This window comes from Monodelphis domestica, chromosome 5 (genome assembly GCF_027887165.1).
Source record: "Monodelphis domestica isolate mMonDom1 chromosome 5, mMonDom1.pri, whole genome shotgun sequence".
NCBI lineage: Eukaryota > Metazoa > Chordata > Mammalia > Didelphimorphia > Didelphidae > Monodelphis > Monodelphis domestica.
In genome coordinates this window covers 306754645-306778947 of record NC_077231.1, presented here as the reverse complement: position 1 = coordinate 306778947, position 24303 = coordinate 306754645, and the positions used below count along the sequence as shown (strand labels likewise).

The following is a 24303-nucleotide window of genomic DNA, read 5'->3' as shown; positions in this document are numbered from 1 at the left end:
TTTGGGAAATGCTCATGCAGAATCATGGCGCCATGACTTGACTCTTTGGAGTAGTGATCTCCGTCTCTAGTGTTAGGACATCCCCATTATTTTGAGAGATTTTCCAAAAATGTCCAATGAAATGGATTTGATTTTCATTCACCTGAATTAACATACACCACCTATCACTGGAGCAAGAGGACCAGACATTCAACCCTACTAGACCAGCTCCCCACCCTACTGGGCCATGGAGAGGGCATCAGACTCCTCTTTTTGGCCATCTCAGAGATCAGAATCTCACCCCCAGGCAGGAGGACTTGGAGATAAGTAAATGCTGTCTTCTAAGCCATAAAACTTAGAGTTGGAATTTTTATTCTAGTTTTTTTTAAGACATTCTCAGTTTATTTCAAAGAAAACCAAACCAAAACCAACAACCAAAATAAAACAACCTTAGCACCGAGGAAGGGGAGCTATTTTACAGTTTAAAAAAAAGAAATAAAAGCAATGAAATCAGGAACAAATGATGTGAACAAGAACTTGCACTGAACAGTTGCTTTAGGTTCCCATTTAAACTCAAATTGGTATTCTGGTCCAGACAACTGTGGAGAGACACAGTCCTGTGAAGGATGCGTTTTTCTTAGAATCGGAGGCTCAGAGCCTCAGAGGATTTGGGTAGAAACTCCAGTTAACTCACATCTGAAAAGGAATCCTTTCTCTGACATCCCTGCCTAGCCTCTTCTTGCAGACCTCCATTGATGTTGATCTCACTACCTGTCCAGGAAACCCATTCATTCTACTTTGAGGCAGCTCTGCTGAACACTCCATCGATCACTTAATACTTCTGTGTGTCAGGCAGCAGGCAAGATGCTGGGAGAGCAGACAAAAATAATGTTGTTCTTGCCCTCGGCAGCCTTTACAAATGGAAGAGAAAGAAGGTATATATGGGGTAAACAGACAATTGGAGAAGGGAGAAAGCCCAAATGGACCAGATGGTGCTTGGGTTGAGCTGGGTTTGAGCTGGATATTTTTCCTAACGGGGGGCCCAAACTAGCCTCTGCAAATTCTACCCATTGAGATGAGTTCTACCTTCTGGGGCTAACTAAGAAAAGCCCCTTCCCACCTCCATGTGGCTTCAGATATTTGAAGACACCCAAGGTTCAAGGAGCAACTAGGCAGTGTAGTGGATAGAGTGCCAGGTCCAGAGTCAGGAAGATTCATCTTCCTGGGTTCAAATCTGGCTTCAGTCACTTCCTGGGTAAGTCACTTCATTCTGTCTGCCTCGGTTTCCCCCTCAGTCAAACAATCTGCAGAGGGAAATGGAAAACCACTCCAGAATCTCAGCCAAGAAAATCCCAAATGGGGTCCCAAAGAGTCAGACACGACCACCTCAGAAGGGCATCAATCTTCTCAGCAGGCTAAACCTTGGCTCTTTCCCACAGTTCCCCTGTGGCTGCTCTTCTGGCCCTTCCCATCCTAATTGCCTTCCACTGAGAGCATCCTTCCTAGAATGAGACAGATGGAACAGGACACGCTGCCCCAGATTCGTCCTGACCATGACCGAGGACCGCAGCATGACGTGCCTCCAGTATGAAAGCTCGGCTCTTGGGGAGGGATGTCAGTCCTTCAGGATGCTGGAACTAAGCAGGGATGTGGCCTCAGAGAAGCAGAAAGGGATGAGTCTGAGGGGAACCCTGCCTCTGAGGGCAGCCCCCCCCCAAAGCCTTGGGGAGCTCTGGGTCCGAGCGAGGCTCAGGGAAAAGGAGTTGCAGCCCTAAGGGATTCCATGTGTGGAAAGGCTGCATGGAGCCCTTCTTAGTCTACGTCCCCCCCAAATTGGAGCGGCAGGTATCCCCTTAGCTAGGCTCAGAGAGTGGCTACCTTCCATTCCCTTATTCCCTTATCATTCGGCTACCTGTGTGATGCCGGCCGAGTCACTAAACCTGCTTCTCATTCCCTTATCGTTAGGACAAAGGACTGGAAGAGTATAAATAATGCTGGGGGTGGCCAGGTGGCTCAGTGGATTGAGAATCAGACCCAGAGACAGGAGGTCCTGGGTTCAAATCCAGTCTCAGACTCTTGCTAGCTGTCCCTCAGATCCACGGCGGAGCCCTTACAGTTCTGCCTTGGTACCAACGCTTAGCATTGATTCCAAGACAGAAGGTAAGGGATTAAAAAAAGAAAAGAAGAAAAAGTAGCTCAGTCGATTGAGAGTCAGACCCAGAGACAGGAGGTCCTGGGTTCAAATCTGGCCTCAGACCCTTCCCAGCTGGGTGACCCTGGGTAAGTCCCTTGACCCCCATGGCCTAGCCCTGACCACTCTTCTGCCTTGGACTAGTACACAGTATTGACTCCAAGAAGGAAGGTGAGGGTTTGGATTTGGAGTCAAGGACCTGAGTTCTTCCCCTAAGTATTTTGGGACCCTGAACAAATCATTTAGCCTCCCCGGGCCTCGGTTTCCTCATCCGTAAATCAAGGGTTGGCCTAGAGGGCCCCTGGGGCCCCTTTGGGCTCCGATAGTCTGACATTAGGAATCACGGAGGAGAAACTCCTCTCCTCTCATTCTGACACGGCCTGGCTGCCCGTCTCTTCTTCTGCAGCACAAAGAGATGGACGGATCCGCCTCGAGCGGAGGTCAGAGAAAGAGGCTCTTGGAGCAGCGCCCAGCCAGCACTCCATTCCGGCACGCGAGGCTTCTGTCTGCCAGGCTGCACTTTGCTGGGCGATGCTATTAATTCTCATTATTTTTATAGACAGGACAAGAAGACAAATGGATGTGTTTATAAGGCTCTCAGAACAGGCAGAGCCCGGCCGGCCGTCACCGCTCTCCATTCCGTTCACCTGTAACCATGACAACTTTATTGATGCAGTTTCCATGGAACTTAATTTAACCTGGATTGCGGTTAAAAAAAGGCAAAGAAAAGGGGGGGAAAGACCCGCCTTTGTCTGGAGGGAGGCACTCGGGGAGCTCAGGTGATGCGTGCTTAATTACCGCCTTCACTTAATTACTTTCTTTGCTGATTTCCCCGGGGACGGGTTTCCTGAGCCAGTGATTTACTGCAGTGAGGAGGAGAATAGCCATTTCTACGGAGGCGCCTGTTGTCAGGGAAGGGGCTGCTAAGATGCCCTCTGGCTGGCGACCAGGGTGTCCAGTTGGGACCCTAAAATGGTAGATTTAAAGCCAAAAAGGACCTGAGAGGTCAGAGTCCATCTCCTTTGTTTGGCAAGAGGACACCTGGGTCAGCAAAACCAGTAATAAACATCGCCATCATCCCCATCATGAGCATTTCTCTGTAAAGCGAGTCCCGTGTTACTTCAGTTAATCCCCTCCCTGATTATTATCCACATTGTACAGATGAGGAAATGGAGGCTGAGAGAGATTAAATAACTTGCTCAGGGTCACAGCTAATTAGGTGTCAGAGGCAGAATTTGAATTCAGGTCTTCATGACTTCAAGCCAGGTGCCATTCCACTCCGCTGTGGCACCCAATTCATAAGACAGGAACTTGTAAAAGACAGAGGGAGTCCTCCGTTCATCCATTCATTCACTCTTCCCTTTGTCTGGAGCCATGGAGACCCAAAGCTCATGGAAGGGGGCAGTGTGGTCCGATGAAAAGAGCATTTATACCAGAGTCAAAAGTGCTGGGTTCAAACCTCCCCTGGGAAACAGCCAGACAAGCCCTAACCCTCTGTTTACTCACCTGTGAAAGGGGGGAGCTGAATTAGTCAGATGGTATCAGTGGTTCCTTCCCACTCAAGATCCATCCAGTTGTGTTGGGGATGTTCAAGGGCCATAGTGGCCAATACACTTAGACAAGCCTTTATTAGGAGCCATCTGCCAGGCCCTGGGCTGGGTACAGAGCTGGGGCGGGAGAGCAAAGACAGGAACAAAATGACCCTGACCTTCTGCTAGCCAGGCGGTCTCTCCAATGATTCCACATCTCACCACATTACAGATCCCCCCATGGGCTCTGCCCTTACAGTGGATAGATGTCGTTGGTAGACTGTAAGCTCCTTGAGGGCATCGGCCCATCCTTGTCTTTCCTTGTATCCTCAGGGCTTGGCAGAGGGCCTGGCATACAGCGGTGCCAAATGCATGCTTGTCCATTGGGGCACTAACCAAAGCAGACAGTCCTAATTAGATAGTTGTGTTCATCAGGACCCCCTGCACGCCTTCCCCCTCGACCCTCCGGGGGTTGCCTGAAATATCATTATTGCTTCATCTGATTTTTGTTCAGGTGTTATATTGAGCCCCACGACTCCTTCCCTGGATCTTTCCATGGGCTCAAAAAGGAACAAGAAGCTAGCAGATGCATGGATTGTTGCTAAGGGGCCTGACAACTCTGCCCCTGTGTTCATTTAGCTCCAAGGGAGATCATTAAAGAGGAGAGAAAACCATCTGCTCCTCTCATCACATTTTTCTATCTCTGCCCTTCCCTCCCTCCCTCCCTTTTTCTCTCCTTCCCCCTTTCTCTTCTTTCTTTCCCTCCCTCCTTCTCTCTCTCCCCTTCCCCCTTCTCTCTCTTTCTCTGCCTCCCCCTCTTTCCCCTTCTTTCTTTCTCTCTCCCTTTCCTCTCTCTCTCTCTCTGTCTCTCTCTCCCTCCCTTCTCTCCCCTTCTTTCTCTCTCTCTCTGTCTCTCCCTCCCTCCCCTCTCTCCCCTTCTTTCTCTCTCTCTCTGTCTCTCTCTCCCTCCCCTCTCTCCCCTTCTTTCTCTCCCTTTCCTCTCTCTCTCTCTCCCTCCCCTCTCTCCCCTTCTTTCTCTCTCTCTCCCTTTCCTCTCTCTCTGTCTCTCTGTCTCTCTCTTTCTCTCCATCCCCTTCTTTCTCTCTCTCTCCCTTTCTCTCTGTCTCTTTCTCTCTCTGTGTCTCTCTCCCTCCTCTCTCTCCCCCTCTCTCCCTCTCTCCTCCTCACCTCTCTCTTTTTCTCTCTGACTCCCTCCCTTTCATTCTCTGTTTCTGTCTCTCACTCTGTCCCTCTCACTCTTTGCTTCTATCTCTCTCTCCCTCTTTCCCTCTGTTTTTGTGTGTGCCTCTGTCTGTCTTTTTCTCTGTCTCTGTCTCCCCCACTTTCTGGAGGGAGAAGGCAGCAGGAAAGGAAATGGAAACAGGAGAAAAAAGGAGATGCAGAACACTGTCTGGAAACAGTTGCCAGTCTGAAAGCTTCTCCTTATTACCATCCACTGGTGGGTGTCCCCAACTAATATGCAGCAGTTGTAGCCCCTGCAATGAAGGACAAAGATGGAGCCTAGTGGAGTAATTTTTTTTCCTGCTCTGGCTTTGATCTTTCTTTTCTTCCCTCCTCCCCTCTTCCCCCACCTCCATATTATAGCAAAGAAGTAACTTCATAATAAACCCCTCCAGCTTCCCATGGCCAGGGGGAACGTCTCAGCTGATCCTGAGCAGGACTTCATTCAGAAAGACTAGAAGAACTTGGGGCTTCCTGTCTGTTTCAAAGGAACCCCAGACTGGCTTTTCAGAAGTCAACGGATTTTCATTTCCTCATCACCTAGCAAACTCCCCACTCTGCAGTGGGTGAATCTATAGAGAAAGAACCAGAAGATCCCCCCCCCCCACCAAGTCCTGCTGGCTGATGGCTGAGACTCACTCGGGGCTTGGTCATTAACACTGACCTAACAGACCATGCTGACCGGATCTGAAAGCCCCAAAGAATCTAAGTCACGTCAGCCTTTATCCTCACCTGGACTAGGCAATTTATAAATGTCAGTGAGTAATCTTGTGCTTTGAGGTGGAAGGAAGCAAATGCCTCTGTCCCCAAAAGAAGAAAAAAGGGTCCCACCATGTAATTAGACCTTGTTTCAAAACCGATAGCTTAAAGCACCATTAATCTGCCTGTTGGAGGGTGAGGAGGGAGCATCAGAATCTCATTTCTAGTCACTGTTCAAAGTATAACTATCAGAGAGAGAACTTGTTATTTGGAAACATTTCCCTTAGTTCTTTTTCTCCTCCTCTTCCTCCTCTCCATCTTCCTCCTCCTCCTCTCCATCTTCCTCTTCCTCCTCCTTTCCATCCTCCTCCTCCTTCTCCCCACCTTCCTCCTCCTCTCCATCTTCCTCCTCCTCCTCTCCATCTTCCTCCTCCTTCTCCCCACCTTCCTCCTCCTCTCCATCTTCCTCCTCCTTCTCCCCACCTTTCTCCTCCTCTCCATCTTCCTCCTCCTTCTCCCCACCTTTCTCCTCCTCTCCATCTTCCTCCTCCTCCTCTCCATCCTCCCCCCTCCTCTCCACCTTTCTCCTCTCCATATTCCTTTTCCTCCTCCTTTCCATCTTCCTCCTCCTTCTCCCCACCTTTCTCCTCCTCTCCATCTTCCTCTCTTCCCTAATCTGTTTCTGTTTCTCTCCCCCACCTCATCTCACAGAAAATAAATAACTTCATAATGAAACCTCTCTGGCTCTCCATGGCTGCAGGGAGCAGCTAGGCAGTCCTGCACAGGGACTATAGGAACTTGGCTCTGTCTCACTGTTTGCTTCTGCTTCTGTCAGTCCTTTCTCTCTCCCCAACATAGACTAAGGGGTTTTCTAATACTCATGTAAACACAATCCCCAGGAAAAGAAAAGCCTGTCCTTGGGATGGGGTCCGGGCTGCCCCCCCCCCAATGGAAGCAGTCACACTTGAAGGGGGAGGCAGTACTGGGCATCTTGATTTATGTGGCATATTTAGCGTCATCTAGTGCCACTGACTACTATTGGCTAGTAACCAGATAAGGTTTAAATATTATGAAATTGTTCGTGTTTGATGTGCTAAACAGGAGCCATAACACCACCACCACCATCATCATCTCGATTATTTAGGCTTTCAAATCCATTCTCTTGTCTGACCATCTTAACAACGCTGCAGGGTTGGTGCAGGCATCCTTGCCCCCCACTTCACAGCCGAGCTTGAGGGAGGGGGGCAAAGAGCAGATGGACCTATGCTTTCACTGACATAAGGAACGCCGGCTACCAGTGCAGGCTGGTATCTGCCTTATAGCATTGCTTAGAGCGCCAGGAAATCCAGTGACTTGACCAGGCGGAGGTAGGACTTGAACTCGGGTCTTCTTGGTTTAGTGTCTATTCTTCATCCACAGTGGCATACTGCTTCTCGATAAGGTTAAGTGACTGGTCCAAACAATGCAACAAGCCACTGTCCATGCCCGAGGCTGAGGGCAGGGAAGGCGCTGACCTGTCCTGGAGGCAGCAGTTTCCTCACCTGGGGACATCTGACCCCGTATAACCCCAAGGGTAGCCTCTGTCCCTTTTTCATAAGATCCAGGGCTGGGAAGGACCTTAGTCTATTTGGACGTTACTTTATTTCCTTGTGATTTCTCTGGTTTAGAAAATGACCCCGACAAAGACTTCAGGGTCTCTGATGTCATCCGTCTGGGCACTCCTACCATCAACGCAGATTGCAAGCACTTTTGTGGACAGTCATGGAATCTGTTTATCCCACGGCCACCCTGGTAAGGACTTTCTCTATGCTGAGCTAGACTGGTCCTTGGGGGCTAGACACATGGCCCATGAAGAGCCTTTAAATCCTACCCCTCATCTGTAAGTTGAGGAAACTGAGAGCCAAGCAGGATGAATAACCTACCCAAGGTCATGTAGAGAGTACGTGGTAGAGGCAGGATTTGAACTCAGGTTCTCTGACCCCAAACACACTACCCTTTCTTCTGTACCACACTATATACTCAAAGCCTTCCTAACGTTGAATATGGAGTAGACCAGGCGGCTCCTGAGATCCCTTTCAACTCTAAGAAATCCTGTGCTTCTGAGATTCATTTTCCTGGGACCACGACTTCCCTCCCCCCCCCAACCAAGGGTTGAGCTTTCTAATTATTTTAGCTCTGAATAAATGGGGGTCCTCTAAGCACTGGGAAACTCTGCTAGAAAATTCTTTGTTATGCCAAGGATTTGATTAGACTTTGGATCAAATCTCTGTGTGTAACGCTTCTCTCTCCTTCGTGAGGTCCTTTGTAATTAGAAATTTCAGCAGGTGGAAATATCGACTGAAGCGCAGCCCCGGCTACAAAATTCAAGGCTGGGCAATGAAAGAGAAGCTTGTTTTTTTTTAAGGCTGATTTATTGACTAGACACAATGGCTGTAATTAGATGAGTGCCTTTAGTTTAAAAGAAAAAATAGAGTCAATAATAGAACTGTAATCGGTTTCCAAATGGCCCTCCCCTTGGAATTTGTCACATATGAGACACGTGCTCCAGGCTGCCCGGACCCCATCGGGGTACCCTGGAACCCCTCAACCAGCCTTGACCCAGACTATTGGTGCTCCCTAAGGTGTTCTGGATTTTTCTATGAAACCCACGTGCTGTGCTGGCTTCTTCCAATGAGAATATGTGTTCTTTGAACGTCAGGTCTATCTTCTTTTGCTTTGGATGTCCTTAGTCCTTAGAATATAGTAAGCACCTAATAAATGTCCTTTTATTCATTTATTCTAAACTTCATAGAAGACCTCTGACTAGGTCCTGGGCCTGCCACTACTTGGTGATCTACTACTAGTCAGGGGCTGTGAGACCTTGACAACACACTCAGTCACCCCGAAATCAAGTAGCAGGTCTAATGCAAAGAGGGTCTTTTGGTGGTCTTGGACAGTCATGGAAATATGTTATTTTAAAAGGGGGTTCACCTCCTGGAAGTCCATCTAGGAATGGGGGAAGAGAGACACTGGCCCAGGAATTCCACTGATCTAGGGGTTGAAAGTGGATTTTTCCTCAATTGGTATAGAGTCAAGGTTGTGGTAATGGGTCACCTAAAATGTAGGATTGCGAAAGTAGATGAAGGCACTATCCAGATCACCTATGAAATATTGGGCCAGGAAATCCCAGGACATATCATTCAGAAAATATTGGAAGAGGGGCAGCTGGGTGGCTCAGTGGATTTGAGAGTCAGGTCCAGAGACCCTGGGTTCAAATCTTGCCTCAGACACTTCCCAGCTGTATGACACTGAACAAGTCACTTGACCCCCATTGCTTAGCCCTTACTACTCTTCTGCCTTGGAACCAATACACAATATTGATTCTAAGACAGAAGGTAAGAGTTTAAAAAAAAAAAGAAAATAATGGAAGATTAATTCCTACACCAAATGACAGGGTTATTTATACAAAGTGGCAAGGAAGGAGGTTGTAATTGTCATCTCTTCCTTGTTTCCAGATAATGCCATATTCTTTCCTTGGCCCCTTCACTTCCCAGTTGTACTTGGTATAAATGGATAGCACATGACGTTGGTTCAAGAGATCGGGGAGATGGAAAATCATTTTTTCCCAATTTTTACATTTTTTTTTCAGTTATATGTCGAAACAATTTTTGGTCATTGTTTTTGGACATTTTAAAATTCAGATTTTCTCCCTCTCTACCCTTCCCCCATGTCCAAGGCTATGAATAGTCCAATACAGGTTATAGTGGTACTTTTATATAATGCATATTTCCATATTGTTCATGTCATGATAGAAGACACCAACAAGAGAAATCTCACGAAGAAAATATAGTGAAAAGTGGCACACTTTGATCTGTACCCAGACTCCAGCAGTTCCTTCTTTGGGTGTGGAGAGCATTTTTGTCGTGTGTTCCTTGTGGTTATTTTGGATACTTGCTTTGTTGATAATGGTTTATCCTGGAAGAAGATCATTTTAGACCATGATAGGGCCAAGATCTTGAGCATCCTTACAGAGGCAGAGATTTTTCTCCTCCCCATTCGCAGGGAGCCTTAAAAAGGCATAAGAGAAGTGAAATATTTTTTTTTTAAAAAGCAGGTTCTTTGTCATAAAGTCATAGAAATACAAGCCTCCAGTTCCATGTGGACTGCTGTGATTGGGCAGCCCTTCAGTGATGTAATCCCATGACCAGGACAAAGGAAGAATATCTCAAACAGGCACGAGTGAACAGCATTGCTGAGAAGCAGACATCCTTCTCAGCAGTGATCTCAGCCACTAAGGTACGGCCATTGGCAGGACCTGAAGCCGTTAGCCCCAGAGTGGGATGACAGTCCAAGCACTCATTTCTAGAACTGTGGAAAAAAGCGGGGAATCAGGCAAAGCCAAAGCTCAGTGTCTTCTCATTGGTCTAGGCAAACAGTGGTGAGAGTAAAGGATTTACAATGGGAAGAGATTATCTAGTCTACCTCCCATTTTACAAGTGGGGAAACTGAGGACCTAAGAGGTAGAGTGACTTACCTAAGCAGAGACAAGATTCAAAATCTGACTCCAGTCCAGGACTCTTTCCACTTTGGTGCTGCCATGATTTGCACCACCCAGCTAGGAAGGCCAGTGACCACAGGCAAGCACAGATGGATTCTTTTTCACTCAGCTATACTGCAGAGGGGTCCAGAGAATGGGAACATGATGAATCCCAGCTAAAGTAGGAATGGGCGACCTGTTTGCTGATGGGTGGGCTGGCTGGTTGACACTAGCAGCTATGGCGGGGAATAGAACACAAAAATAATAATAACAATAATAGCCTTTCTTTCGCCTTTTTAGGGTTCTCTCATTTGATCTTCACAATTGCCTTGGGAGGGAGGTGCTATTATTATCCCCATTTTTAGTTGGGGGAAATAAGTCATGGAGAGGTCTTAAAATAACCTAGCCCTAGTAGGACTGACACCCAAATCTCCCCGACTCTTAAGCCATCCTCCTGGACTCAAGCTTGATCCTGGGGTCCTTGGGATATCGGGGCTTACAAGTGTCCCAGCCTAGTAGTTTTGCTTTGTGGACCTGACAGATATCTTGGGACCTGCCCTACCTATGGCAGACAGATTGGTACAATGCTAGTTGTTCATTGGAGACCAATGAACTTCGGCTTGAAAGGACTAGGTCACTGCCAGGTGGCCTAAAGAGCTTGGGGATGGGGGGAGGGAGGTAGCTTGGGGCAGGAACTAACGAATGGCCCTATCAGGATGCTCCTGGCCTCCAGTTTAGTGTTCTCTCAGTACTCAGACACAATTCATTTCTTGTCTTTTTTTTAGCCCTCACCCTCCATCTTAGAACCAATTTACTGTTCATTGGTTCTAAGGCAGAAGAGCAGTAAGGGCTAGGCAATGGGGGTTAAGTGACTTGCCCAGGGTCACACAGCTAGGAAGTGTCTGAGGTCATATTTGAACCCACGACCTCCTGCCTCTAGGCTTTGTTCTCAATCCATATGAGCCACCTGGCTGCCCACTCAGATAAAACTAATTTCTTTTCTTTTTTTTTAACCCTTATCTTCCACCTTAGAACCAATACTGTTCATTGGTTCTGAGGCTGAAGAGCAGTAAGGGCTAGGCAATGGGGGTTAAGTGACTTGCCCAGGGTCACACAGCTAGAAAGTGTCTGAGGTCAGATTGGAATCCTGGACCTCCCATCTCTGGGCCTGGCTCTCCATCCACTGAGCCACCCAGCTGCCCCCTTGCTCCTGACACAGTTAATTTCAACAAAGATTGCACCATCTTGTTTTGTATCAAGTTGCCCATTAGGGCTTTACTATAGTTTTCCTAAAACGAGTTGGACAAGAGGACCTTATAGCTGTCCCTCTGCTCTTCCAAGCACTGGGTGAGCAGCCAGAAGGGCCTGGCATATTTCAGGGTCCTGCTGCACCCACTGGACCCTTGGATCCCACTGCCCTTGGCCTCTGGGGGGTTGGAAACACATGTGTAGGCTGCATGAGGCAGTCCAGGGGGCTGCTCAGAGAGGCAGCAGCAGGCAGAGACTCTGGCCCATTCCTTCTCCAAGCACCACTCTGGCTGTGGCCTTTTAGCATCCACAGCTGCTTCCTGGAAACGGCGCCTGCTCACTGTTCTAGCAGCATCACGCAGTGTTCAGAGGCTGGAAAACCCTGCCTGCCTCAGTACTGGGAGGGTCGCAGTGAGGGTTAGCTGAAGAGGGGATGCGGGAAAGGAGGTAACCTGGTTCCACCTCCAGGCAAGGAGCTCAGCAAGCTAGAGGATGCTCCCATCTCCCCAGGAAAGAGGATGAGGAACAGGGACGAGTGGAAATACCTAGATAGCTTTCAAAAATAATCCTTCTTATTTTTATATTTCCCCCAGAGCCATTAGCAAGGAATAAAGTGGACACATGCAAGATTTATCCCCTTTCATTTCCTTTGTCTCCCCTCTGGAGGAGGACTAATAATAGGGAAATGGCCCCAAGACAGGTAGAGGGAGAAGGAAGAAAAGCTGGACTGGCCATCCAACCATGTGATCAGCCCTCAGATAATGAATTAATACAAATCAGCCACAGCAGGAGAAGCAACATGGTATAGTAGATGCAAAGCTAGCCTTAGGACCAAGAAAACCTGAGTGTGAATCCTGTCTCTGAGATGCACTGGATCTCTGACCCTGGGCAAGTCACTCAACCTTTTAGTGGCTCAAATATTCTAGATTGCAGAAAAAGCATCAGCCTGCATTGGTAGAGAGAATCTTCACCAGTTGCAGAGAAGATGCCAGTCCATGGGCAGAAGGGGATCCTCACTAGGAGATTCCTATACCAGTAAAATGGTGGGGCTAGTTAAAAAAAAAGGAGAAACTACTATAAGTCACATTTATTTGGTTATTGACATTTATTTTAAATTTACATGCTTTAAAAATTATACGATCTTAATGTTCCAGTAAAAGAGATTTTTGTTGTTCTTCAGTTGTGTCTGAATTGTCATGACCCCATTTGGAATTTTCTTGTCAGCGATACTACAGTGGTTTGCTATTTCCTTCTCCAACTCATTTTACAGTTGGAGAAACTGAGACCAATTGGATGAAGTGACTTGCCCAGGGTCACACAGCTAGTAAGTATCTGAGGCAGATTTGGATTTAGGAAGATGAGTCTTCCCCACTTTAGGTTCTGTGCTTATCCACTGTTCCAATTAGCTGTCCAGTAACTCTTGATATGATTATGTATTGATAAGATGCCAGCTCTCTGAGGGCATGGGCCATTCAATTATTGTCTTTCCTTTTTCATGACTTAGCACCATGCTCTATAAATGATTGCTGGTTAGTTCTCATTTGACGGGTGAGCAAACTGAGGTGAGGGACACTGGCTGGCTTATGGTTACCTAGCTATGAAATGTCAGAGATCGGGATTTGAACTCAGGTTTTCCTTATTCTAGCTCCCTAATCTTACTGATATGGAAGCTGAGGCTCATAGAAGCTAAGACACTTGCCCAAGGTTATATATCTAGTGAATGGTAGTGTCAAGACAAATGTATACCGTTTTGTTGCTGTTGTTGAACCCTCTTTACTTTATTATTTAAGAACAAAAATTAGGATAATACTAATGATTAATAATAAAAATTATATGAGCAAATTAGGGAGCACAGAATATCGTATGTGTCAGATCTATGGATATAGAAAGAATTTATGACAAGAGATAGAGTGCATTATGGGATGAAAAATGGATAGTTTTGATTCTATTAAATGAAAAAGATTTTGCACAAATTCAATGCAACCAAGATTAGAAGGAAACCAAAAAAAGAAAGAAGGAAGGAAAGGAAGAAAAGAAGGAAGGAAAGGAAGAAAAGAAGGAAGGAAAGGAAGGAAGGAAGGAAGGAAGGAAGGAAGGAAGGAAGGAAGGAAGGAAGAAAGAAAGAAAGAAAGAAAGAAAGAAAGAAAGAAAGAAAGAAAGAAAGAAAGAAAGAAAGAAAGAAAGAAAGAAAGAAAGAAAGAAAGAAAGAAAGAAAGAAAGAAAGAAAGAAAGAAAGAAGGAAAGAAAGAAAGAAAGAAAGAAAGGAAGGAAAGAAAGAAAGAAAGAAGAAAGAAAGAGAGGAAGGAAGGAAGGAAGGAAGGAAGAAGAAAGAAAGAAAGAAAGAAAGAAAGAAAGAAAGAAAGAAAGAAAGAAAGAAAGAAAGAAAGAAAGAAAGAAAGAAAGAAAGAAAGAAAGAAAGAAAGAAAGAAAGGAGGGAAGGAGGGAAGAAAGAAAGGAGGGAAGGAGGAAAGAAAGAAAGAAAGAAAGAAAGAAAGAAAGAAAGAAAGAAAGAAAGAAAGAAAGAAAGAAAGAAAGAAAGAAAGAAAGAAAGAAAGAAAGAAAGAAAGAAAGAAAGAAAGAAAGAAAGAAGAAGAAGGAGGGAAGGAGGGAAGGAGGGAAGGAGGGAAGGAGGGAAGGAAGAAAGGAGGGAGGGAAGGAAGGAGGGAGGGAAGGAAGGACAGAAAAGGAAAAAATGGGGAAATTTCTATAGCAAGTTTTTCTGAAACTTGTTTCTCAAAAACATAGAGAACTGAGCGAAATCTATAACAATACAATTCATTCTTCAATTAATAAATGATCAAAGGACATGAACAGTCAGTTTTTAGAAAAATAAATCAAAGCTATCTATAGTAATATGAAAAAATGATCTGTCACTTTTGATCAGAGAAACTTTGAGTTACCACCTCACACCTATCAGATTTGTTATTATTACAGAAGAGGACAATAACAGATACTGGAGGGAATGTGGAAAAATTGGGACAATGCAATGTTGGTGAAGTTGTGAACTGGTCTAATCATTCTGAAGAGTAATCTGGAACTATGGCCATAGGACTACAAAACTGGGCATGCCCTTTGATCCAGAATTACTTCTACTAGATCTGTATCCCAGAAAAAAGCAAAGAAAAGGAAAAGGATCTATTTGTACAAAAATATTTATATCTGCTCTTTTCATGGGTGCACAGAATTGGAAATTGAGGAGATGCCCATTAGTTGGGGAGTGGTTGAACGATTTTTGGTATATAGTTGTGATGGAATACTATTGTGCTATAAAAAATAGCACAGGAAGGTTTCATAAAAACCCAAAGTTACATGAACTGATGTAACAACGATATCTTATGATGATCAATTGTGAATGGCTTAGCTACTCTGATCAATACAATGATCCAAGACAGTTCTGAAGGATTTATGATGCACTTACAGAGGAAGAACTGACGGAGTTGCAACTAGGTGGCTCAGTGGATTGAGTGTCAGACCTAGAGTTGGCAAAAACTATGTTCAAATCTGGACTTAGACATTTCCTACCTGTGTGACCCTGGGCAAGTTACTTAACCCCAATTGCCTAGTCCTTACCACTCTTCTGCCTTGGAAGAGATTTTTAGCATCAATTATAAGATAGAAATTAAGGACTTAAAAAAAAAAACTGATGAAGTCTGAATATAAGTGAAAGAATTTTTAAAAATTATTTTATTTTTCCCTTTTATAAAGACATTTTATTTGACCAATTACATGTAATAACTTTCCACATACATTTCTGAAGTTATATGATCCAAATTATCTCATGGATTATACATGTATTATCATGTAAAACCTTCCCATATTGTTCATTTTTGTAAGAAAATGCTCATATCCTCAAAACCCCCAAATAAAAGGCCAAATAAGCTGAAATAAAAAGTCATATACTTTGATATATATTCCAGCTCTAAAAGTTATTTCTTTGGAGATGTATTGCATTCTTTGTCATAAGACCCTCAGAATTGCCCTGGACCATTTTTTTTTTGCTGATAATGGCTGTCTTTCATAGTTGATCATTCTATAATATTGCTGTTACTGTGTACAATGTTCTCCTGATTCTACTTAATTTCACTCTGCATCAGTTCATATAGGTCTTCCCAGCTTTTTCTGAAATAATTTTGTTCATCAAATAATTTTGTTTCTTACAGCACAGTAATAGTATTTCATCACTGACATATACTACAATTTGTTCTGACATTCCCCAACTGATGGACATCCTCTTAATTTCCAATTCTTTGCCACCACAAAAAAGGGCTGTTGTGAATATTTTTATAAAAGTAGGTTCTCTCCACCCCTTTTCCTCATCTCTTTGGGATATAGATCTAGTAGTGGTCTTATAGGATCAAAAGGTATAACCCATTTTATAAGCCTTTGGGCATAGTTCCAAATTGCACTCAAGAATGTTTGGGTCGGTTCACAACTTCATCAACAATGCATTAGTGTCCCATTTTTGCCACATCCCCTCCAATATTTATCACTTTCATTTACTGTCATATTGGCCATTGCTTGTTTATATCCTTTGAACATTTGTCAATTGGGGAATGGCTTATGTTTTTGTTTTTTTTTAAACCCTTACCTTCTGTCTTGGAGTCAATACTATGTATTGGCTTCAAGGCAGAAGAGTGGTAAGGGCTAGGCAATGGGGGTCAAGTGACTTGCCCAGGGTCACACAGCTGGGACGTGGCTGAGGCCAGATTTGAACCTAGGACCTTCCATCTCTAGGTCTGGCTCTCAATCCACTGAGCTACCCAGCTACCCCCAGCTTGTATTCTTATAAATTTGACTTAACACTCTTTGAGTGTCTTATAAATTTGACTTAACATATTTGAGAAATTAGACCTTTATCAGATAAAGTTATGATAAAAAAATTTCCCCAATTTATTGTTTCCCTTATAATCATGGTTACATTAGTTTTGTTTGTAAAACAGCTTTTTAACTTAATATAATCAAAATCATTTATTTTACATTTTGTAATGCTCTCCATTTCTGCCAGATTCCCCTAATTTACTGATGCTTTCACTCTTTATATCTAAATCATATACCCATTTTGGCCTTCTCTTGATATTGAGTGAGAGATATTTGTCTATACCTAGTCACTGTCATACTGTTTTTCCATTTTCCCACCAGTTTTTGATAAATAGTGAGTTCTTTTCCCAAAAGCTGGAATCTTTGGGTTTATCAAATGCTAGATTGCTAAAGTCTTTTACCCCTAATCTATTCTATTGCTATTCTATTGATCTACCAATCTATTTCTTGGCCAGCACCAGATTATTTTAATGATTACTGCTTTAGAATTCAGTTTGAGAAGTGGTTCTGCTAGGCCACCTTCCTTCACATTTTTTTCAATAATTCCTTTGATATTCTTGATCTTTTGTTCTTCCAGATGAATTTTATCAGTTTTATAGTTCTATAAAATAATTTTTGATAGTTTGATTGGCATAGCCCTGAATAGCCAAATTAATTTAGGTAGAATTGTCATTTTTATTATATTTACTCATCCTATTCATGAACAATTAATGTTTTCCAATTACTGAGATGACTTTTTTTGTGTGAAAAGTGTTTTGTAATTGTATTCACATAATTCCTGCATTTGTCTTGGCTAATAGATTCCCAAATATCTTATATAGTTGAGAGTGATTTTATCTTAATTTAATTTTGTAAAAATATTTTATTTTACAAATTACATGTAATAACAATTTTCCATATAAGTTTTCTGAAGTTATATGATCAAAAATTTCTCCCTCCCTCCCTTTTCAGAGATGGTAAGCAGTTTGATCTAGATTATACATGTATTATCATGCAAAAGATATTTCCATATTGTTCCTTTTTATAAGAGAATGCTCATATAAAGGCAAAACCCTCAAATAAAAACACAAACTAAAGTGAAAAATCATATGCTTTGATCTGCATTCCGACTTGTGAAAGAGAATTTTTTATCCTATTGTCTATCTTGAGTTAACATTAACTTAAGTACCCCTACTTAGTACCTTACTAGATTGAAGACAGGATTAACTCTCTTTTGTCTATCTTTTAAATTGAACCAACAAAAGACTGAACATCCTACTTAGTGCTAGTTAAGAAGCCAGAAAGATACTTGAAAGAGCTCCACTCATTTTTAACTCAATCAGTCAGAAACTTGTGAATTCTTTCAAGAGTTCACATAAGAGTTCACACCCTCAGAAACTGTTCAGTCAGAAAACTGAACCCCCTGGGCAGTGCTAGACAACTTTGGAAACTGTGATTGGCCCCTGTGAAGAGGGGCAGGGACAAGGAGTCACCATAAAAGGAAGCCCTGAACTCAGTCTGGGATATGGTCTTTGAGAAGATAGTCTAAAGAGATTATCTTCTGGAAATAGTTTTCTGACTGGGGAAGAGTCTTTCAGGGAGATTTGCTGGAGACTGTGGCTTAAATCATGAGCTTTGGATCTTGGTTTCAACTTAGATTCTGACTCTTGGACTACTTCGTTGGGTGAGTGAACAGACTGATTCCTTTCCTAGTTTTCTAAGAGACTAGCTTCTATCTTGGAGGAGGCTGCATGGTTACTTACCACCAGCCTTCCTAATTAATCTCTGTCTGGATTAAGCAGATCCAGAGTAAACATTTAGGCTGATAGGATAGATAACTTCTCTATCCCCCTCACATTTCTCTTCTTTATTGCTTCCTCCTTATTTGCAAATAAATTTCTGACTCAAGATACATAATTTCATATAATTGCTGTCCAACCATTAATTTTGAGCCTTACAGACCCCAACAATTCCTTTTCTGGAGGTGGATATCATTCTTTGTCATAAGTCCTTCACAATTGTCCTGGATCCTCATATTGCTGAAGATAGTGAAGTCTTTCACAGTTGATCATTGTACAATATTGCTGTGTATATGTTTCCATGGTTCTGCTTATTTCACTTCTAGTTATTTTCTCTTTCTAGCTCTTTCTGCTAGACTTTGTTAGTAATATATAGAAATACTGATGATTTCCATGGGTTTATTTTGTATCCTGCAACTTTGCAGAAGTTATTCATTATTTCAATTAGTTTTTTAGTTGATTCTCTTAAGTATACCATCCTATCATCTGCAAAGAGCGACAGTTTTGGTTTCCTCATTGTCTACTTGGACTTCTTGAATGTCTTTTTCTTCTCTTGTTGCTAAAGATAGCATTTCTAGCACAATATTAAATAGTGGTGGTGATAATGGACATCCTTGCTTCACCTTTGTTCTTGTTGGCAAGACTTCTAACATCCCCACTGCAGATGATATTTGCTGGTGGTTTTAGATAGATAACACTTGTTTTAAAGAAAGGCCCATTTATTTCTATGCTTTTCAGTATGTTAATAGAAATGGGTGCTGTGTTTTATCAAAGGCTTTTTCTGGGTCTATTGAGATAATTATGTGATTTCTGTTAGTTTTGTTATTGATATGGTCAATTATACTGATAGTTTGCCTAATATTAAACAAACCTTCCATTCCTGGTAAAATCCCAGCTGGTCATAATGAATGATCTTCATAACATATTGCTGTAGTCTCTTTGCTAGCATTTTATTTAAGATTTTTGCATCAATATTCATTAAGGAAATTGGTCTATACTTTTATTTCTCTATTTTTTTGTTCTTCCAGACTTAGGTACCAGCACCATATTTGTGTCATAAAAAATTTGGTAGGGTTCATTTTTTTACTTATTTTGCCAAATAATTTATGTAATATTGGGATTAATTGTTCTTTAAATGGTTGAGAGAATTCACTTGTGAATGCATCTGACTGGGGATTTTTTCTTTGGGAGTTCTTTGATGGTTTGTTCATTTTCTTTTTCTGAGATGGGATTATTTAAGAAATCTATTTCTCTTTTGTTAATCTGAGCAATTTATATTTTTGTAAATATTTATCCATTTAACCCGCATTGTCAGATTTATTGTCCTATATAATGATGAATTCACCCTTTTAATTTTTGATACTGGCATTTAGATTTTCTTCTTTCCTCTTCTTAATAAAATTAACCAATGCTCTACCTATTTCACTTATTTTTTTCCATAAAATCAACTCCTAGTCTTATTTATTACTTGAATAGTTCTCTTACTCTCAGTTTTATTAATTTCTCCTTTGATTTATGATTTCCAAATTAGCCTTTAATTGGAGATTTTAAATTTGTGCTTTTTCCTAGTTTTTTTAGTTTCATGCCCAATTAATTGATCTACTTTTTCTCTATTTATGTGTTCAGAGATATAAATTTTCCTCTAAGTATTGTGTTAGCTGTGTCCCATAGATTATATTTGTCTCCTCATTGTCATTTTCCTTAATGAAATTGTTGATTATTTCTATAATTTGTTCTTTGACCCACCCCATTTTAGAATTAAATTATTTGGTTTCTAATTAATTTTTAATTTTTCTTTCTTTGGATCCTTGTTGATTAAATTATTATTTCATTATGATCTGAAGAGGACACATTTGTTATTTCTGCTTTTCTGTATTTGGTTGTGAAGTTTTGGAGGTATGTACCATGTGCTGCTGAAAAGGAGGTATATTCCTTTTTATCTCAATTCCATTTTCTCCAGAGATCTATCAAATCAAACTTTTCTAAAATTTCAATCACTTCCTTTTCTTCTTTCTTGTTTATTTTTTGGTTAAATTTATCTGGTTCAAAGAAGTGAAAGTTGAGATCTCCCACTAGTATAGTTTTGCTATTTATTTCCTACTGAAGTTCATTTAATTTCTTCTTTAAAAACTTGGAGACTATACCATTTGGTGGTGCATATATATTTAGTATTGATATTATTTTATTGTCTGTAGTAACTAATATCAAGATGCAATTTCCTTCCTTAGCTCTTTTAATTATATCTATTTTTGCTTTACCTTTTTCTGAAATCATGATTGCTATTCCTGCTTTTTTTTCTTTCTTTTTTTTTTTACTTCAGCTGAAGCACAATAAATTCTTTCTGGTCCATCTCCTCACCTTTATTCTGTGTGTGTCTCTCTGCCTCATATGTTTCTTGTAAGCAACATATCACAGGATTCTGGTTTTTAATCCACTCTGCTATCTGCTTCCATTTTAGGAGTGAGTTCATCCCATTCCCATTCCCAATTATGATTACCAATTGTGTATTCTCCTCTATCTCATTCCTGACTTTTGATCCTGCTCTTTCTCTATCTTTTCACTTTGCCCCTCCTCACAAGTGCTTTGTTCTTAATTACCCTCCCAATTCCCTGTCCCTTATATTACTCCTCTCCCCATCCCCTGTCTTATTCCCCTCCCATTTCTCTATAGAATAAAATAGGATTCTATACCTAAACGAGTCTGGTTGATATTCCTTCACTGAGACAATTCTGATGTGAGTAATGTTTACACATTGCCCATCACCACCCTCATCCTCCCCTCTACTGTAAGTTTTTTTTTCTTTATGCCTCTTTAGGTGATATAATTTATCCCATTTTACCTCTCTTCTTTTTACTCTCACTTCAATCCTCTTTTATACTCCTTGATTTTATTTTTGCATCATAAACAGCTTACTCCTGCATCCTCTGTCTATATATACCTTTTTTAACTGCTCTGATAATGATGTACATTTTGAGTTACAAATATCAACTTTCCATGTAGGGATATAAACAGTTTGACTTTATTGAACCCCTTAAAATTTTCTCTTTCTTATTTTCCTTTTTATGCTTCTCTTGAGTCTTGTATTTGAACATCACAATTTCTGTTTTGTCTGGTCTTTTCATCGGGAATGCTTGGAATGATTCTATTTTATTAAATTACCATTTCCCCTCTGAAAGAATATACCCAGTTTTGCCATGTAGGTGATTCTTGGTAGTAAACCTTGTCCCTTTGCCTTCTGGAATATTATATTCCAAGTCTCTGATTCTTTAATGTTAATAGCTATTAGGTCCTGTGTAATTCTGACTGTGGTTGCATGACATTTAAATTATTTTTTTTCCTGGTGGTTTGTAGTATTTTCTCCTTGGCTTGGGAGTTTTTGAGTTTGGCTTTGATATTCCTTTGAGTTGTCATCTGGGGATTTAATTCAGGAAGTTATCAGTGGATTCTTTCAATTTTTATTTTACCCTCTTGTTTAAGATTTTCAGGGCAGTTTTCTTTGATAATTTCTTGTAATATGTCTAGGCTTTAAAAAAAATAGTGACTTTTAGGTCATCCAATAATTCTTAGATTGTCTCTCCTGGATCTGTTTTCCATCTCAGTGGTGTTTTCAAAGAGATATTTCCTATTTTTTTCTATTTTTCATTCTTTTGATTTGATTTTATTGTTTCTTGATGTCTCATGAAATCATTAGCTTCTATTTTTCCCATTTATAATTTTTAAGGAATTTTAAGGAACTTTTGAACCTTTTTTCCCATTGGTCAATTCTACCTATTATGAACTTTTTTCTTCAATGAATTTTTATGCCTCTTATTCCATTTGGCCAATTCTACTTTTTAAGCTATTATTATTATATAATATTATTATTTTCTTTTTGCATTACTGTCATTTTTTCTTCCCCATTTTTCTTCTGTTTCTCTTATTTGATTTTTTATTCCTTTTTGAGCTCTTACAGAGCCTGAGACCAATTTCCATTTTTCTTTGAAGTTTTACATGTGTCTGCTTTTATCTCACTATCCCCTTCTGAATCTGAGCCTTTTTCTTCTTTTTCTCCCTAAAAATTTTCTATGATTACCTTTTTATTGATATTTGTTAATTTTCCAACACTTTTTCTTGACTTCCACTTTGTCACAATAATTTTCTGTGATTAGGTCGTGTTGATTTTTGCTGTTTGCTCATTATCCCAGACTTTTTAAAATTTTACTTTTATCTTAAAAAGTGGGCTCTATTCTCAGGGTAGAAAGGGCATTCTCTGATACTTTCTCCTTACTGCTACCCTCAGCTATATTTCTGGGTTTCTGCAAGTTTCAGTTATTCCAAGGTGGTATGATGGCTTATAGTTTGGGAGCTCTGAAAATCACCTCCTGCTAATGATTCAGTCTCCCCTAGGGACTGCTGATGAATTATAGGGCTCAGAGCACTAGGGGTTCCTTTTTCTGGGTCTCAGAGCCTGACCTCAAGCCTGAACAGGCACTCTTAGCCTCACTCACTGCAGACTTGGGGATTCAGTATAGGTTGGTAAAGGCTCTGGACCTCCCCTTAGGTTAGTGCCAGCCAGACAAGGAATGGCTTGTGTTGGACTTGCACTGGGATTGGAGTCTTCATTGTCAGTTTAGACAGAGGCTCAGAGCCTCAATCTGGGTTTACTCCAGCTCAGTGAACTGTGGACTGTCGTGTTGATGGAGCTTAGGACCTCACTGCAGGCTTGTGCTAGGACTTGGAACTTCAAAGAATGGGCATGGGGTGCTCTGCTATTAGTTTAGGCAGGGTCTTGAGGTCTTGAAATTGGCTTGGCCCCAGGTTTGTAACCTGGAGCAGTAGATGTGGGGTGGGCAGCTTATATTCCTCAGTGTGCAATTTTGTTTCTGGCCGCTCTCCCCCCTCATTCTAGTGAAATAAACCCTCTCTGCCTACATTCCAAGTTGTTTTCTATAGTAGAGTTTTACTTCACTCCATCCCCCAGTGATTCTGTCACTCTAGTATTCATTTTGAGGAGCTTTTTTTTGTGTGTGATTTGAAAATTTTTATTTAATTAATTCAGAACATTTTTCCATGGTTACATGATTCATGTTCTTTCCCTCCCCTCCTCCCACACCCTCCCATACCCAATAAGCAATTCCACTGGGTTTTACATGTGTCATTGATTAAGACCTATTTCCATATTATTGATATTTGCACTAGGGCAATCATTTAGAATCTACATCCCCAATCTTATCCCCATTGAACCATATGACCAAGCAATTGTTTTTATTCTGTGTTTCTACTCCCACAGTTCTTTCTCTGGATGTGGAGAGCGTTCTTTTTCACAAGTCTCTCAGAATTGTCCTGGATCATTGCTTTGCTGCTAGTAGAGAAATCCATTACATTTGATTGTGCCACAGTATATCAGTCTCTGTGTATAAGGTTCTCCTTATTCTGCTCCTCTCAATTCCTGGAAGTCATTCCAGTTCTCATGGAATTCCTCCAGTTCATTATTTGTTTTAGCACAATTGTATTCCATCATCATTATATACCACAATTTGTTCAGCCATTCCCCAATAGAAGGGTATCCCCTCGTTTTCCTTTTTTTTGCCACCACAAAAAGCATGACTATAAATATTTTTGCACAAGTCTTTTTTTATTATCTCTTTGGGGTTAGTATCCAGCAGTGCTATGGCTGGATCAAAGGGCAGACAGTCTTTTAAAGCCCTTTGGGCATAGTTCCAAATTACCTTCTAGAATGGTTGGATCAATTCACAACTCCACCAGAAATGCATTTATGTCCCAATTTTGCCACATCCCCTTTGAGGAGTTATTTTAAGCTTAGTTTAAGAGGATTTTCAGAGAGGTTTCAGTTTTCTGAGCTACTACAATGCCATCTTGGCTCCACCTCTCTTGAAAGCATACTTTTAATTTTTAATTTTTCTTTTTTTGCATGTGTGTTTTCTTTTGCCAAATGGCTATCATGGAAATATGTTGTGTATGACTTCATATGTATAATCTATATCAAATTACTTGCCTTCCCAAGATGGGGGAGGTAAAGGAAGGAGAGAGTTTAGACCTCAAAATTAAAAAAATATGTTAAAGTTATTTATGTGTACTTGGAAAAAATAAAATATAAACGTAATAGTAATAATTGTAATAATGATGACAACACCTAAATGTCTCTCATATCCACTTTATAATCTCCCTCTTAAAACTAACTACAAATCAAATTTAGCTTAGCCTTGGCACACAGTAGTTGCTCTGTGTATTTTTGTGGAGAAGAGTAGAATGGAATGAAATGAAGAAGGAGAATGGAATAGAGTGGACATGGTGGGACTGTAC

The 24303-nt window shown here is 41.4% G+C and overlaps 1 long non-coding RNA gene across 2 annotated transcripts in view; it reads left to right on the top strand.

Annotated features, from left to right (window-relative positions):
* The first annotated feature begins 2772 nt into the window (after positions 1-2772).
* Positions 2773-24303, top strand: part of LOC103092181 (uncharacterized) — a 33837-nt gene continuing 12306 nt past the window's right edge. Inside the window, exons 1-2 of one of the 2 annotated variants that reach the window (XR_473649.3) lie at positions 2773-2949; positions 7308-7431. This is a non-coding gene — a long non-coding RNA (uncharacterized LOC103092181). Of the gene's footprint in view, positions 2950-7307; positions 7432-9202; positions 9916-24303 lie in introns of those variants that run through there. The other variant, XR_008912508.1, reaches the window with a different exon arrangement.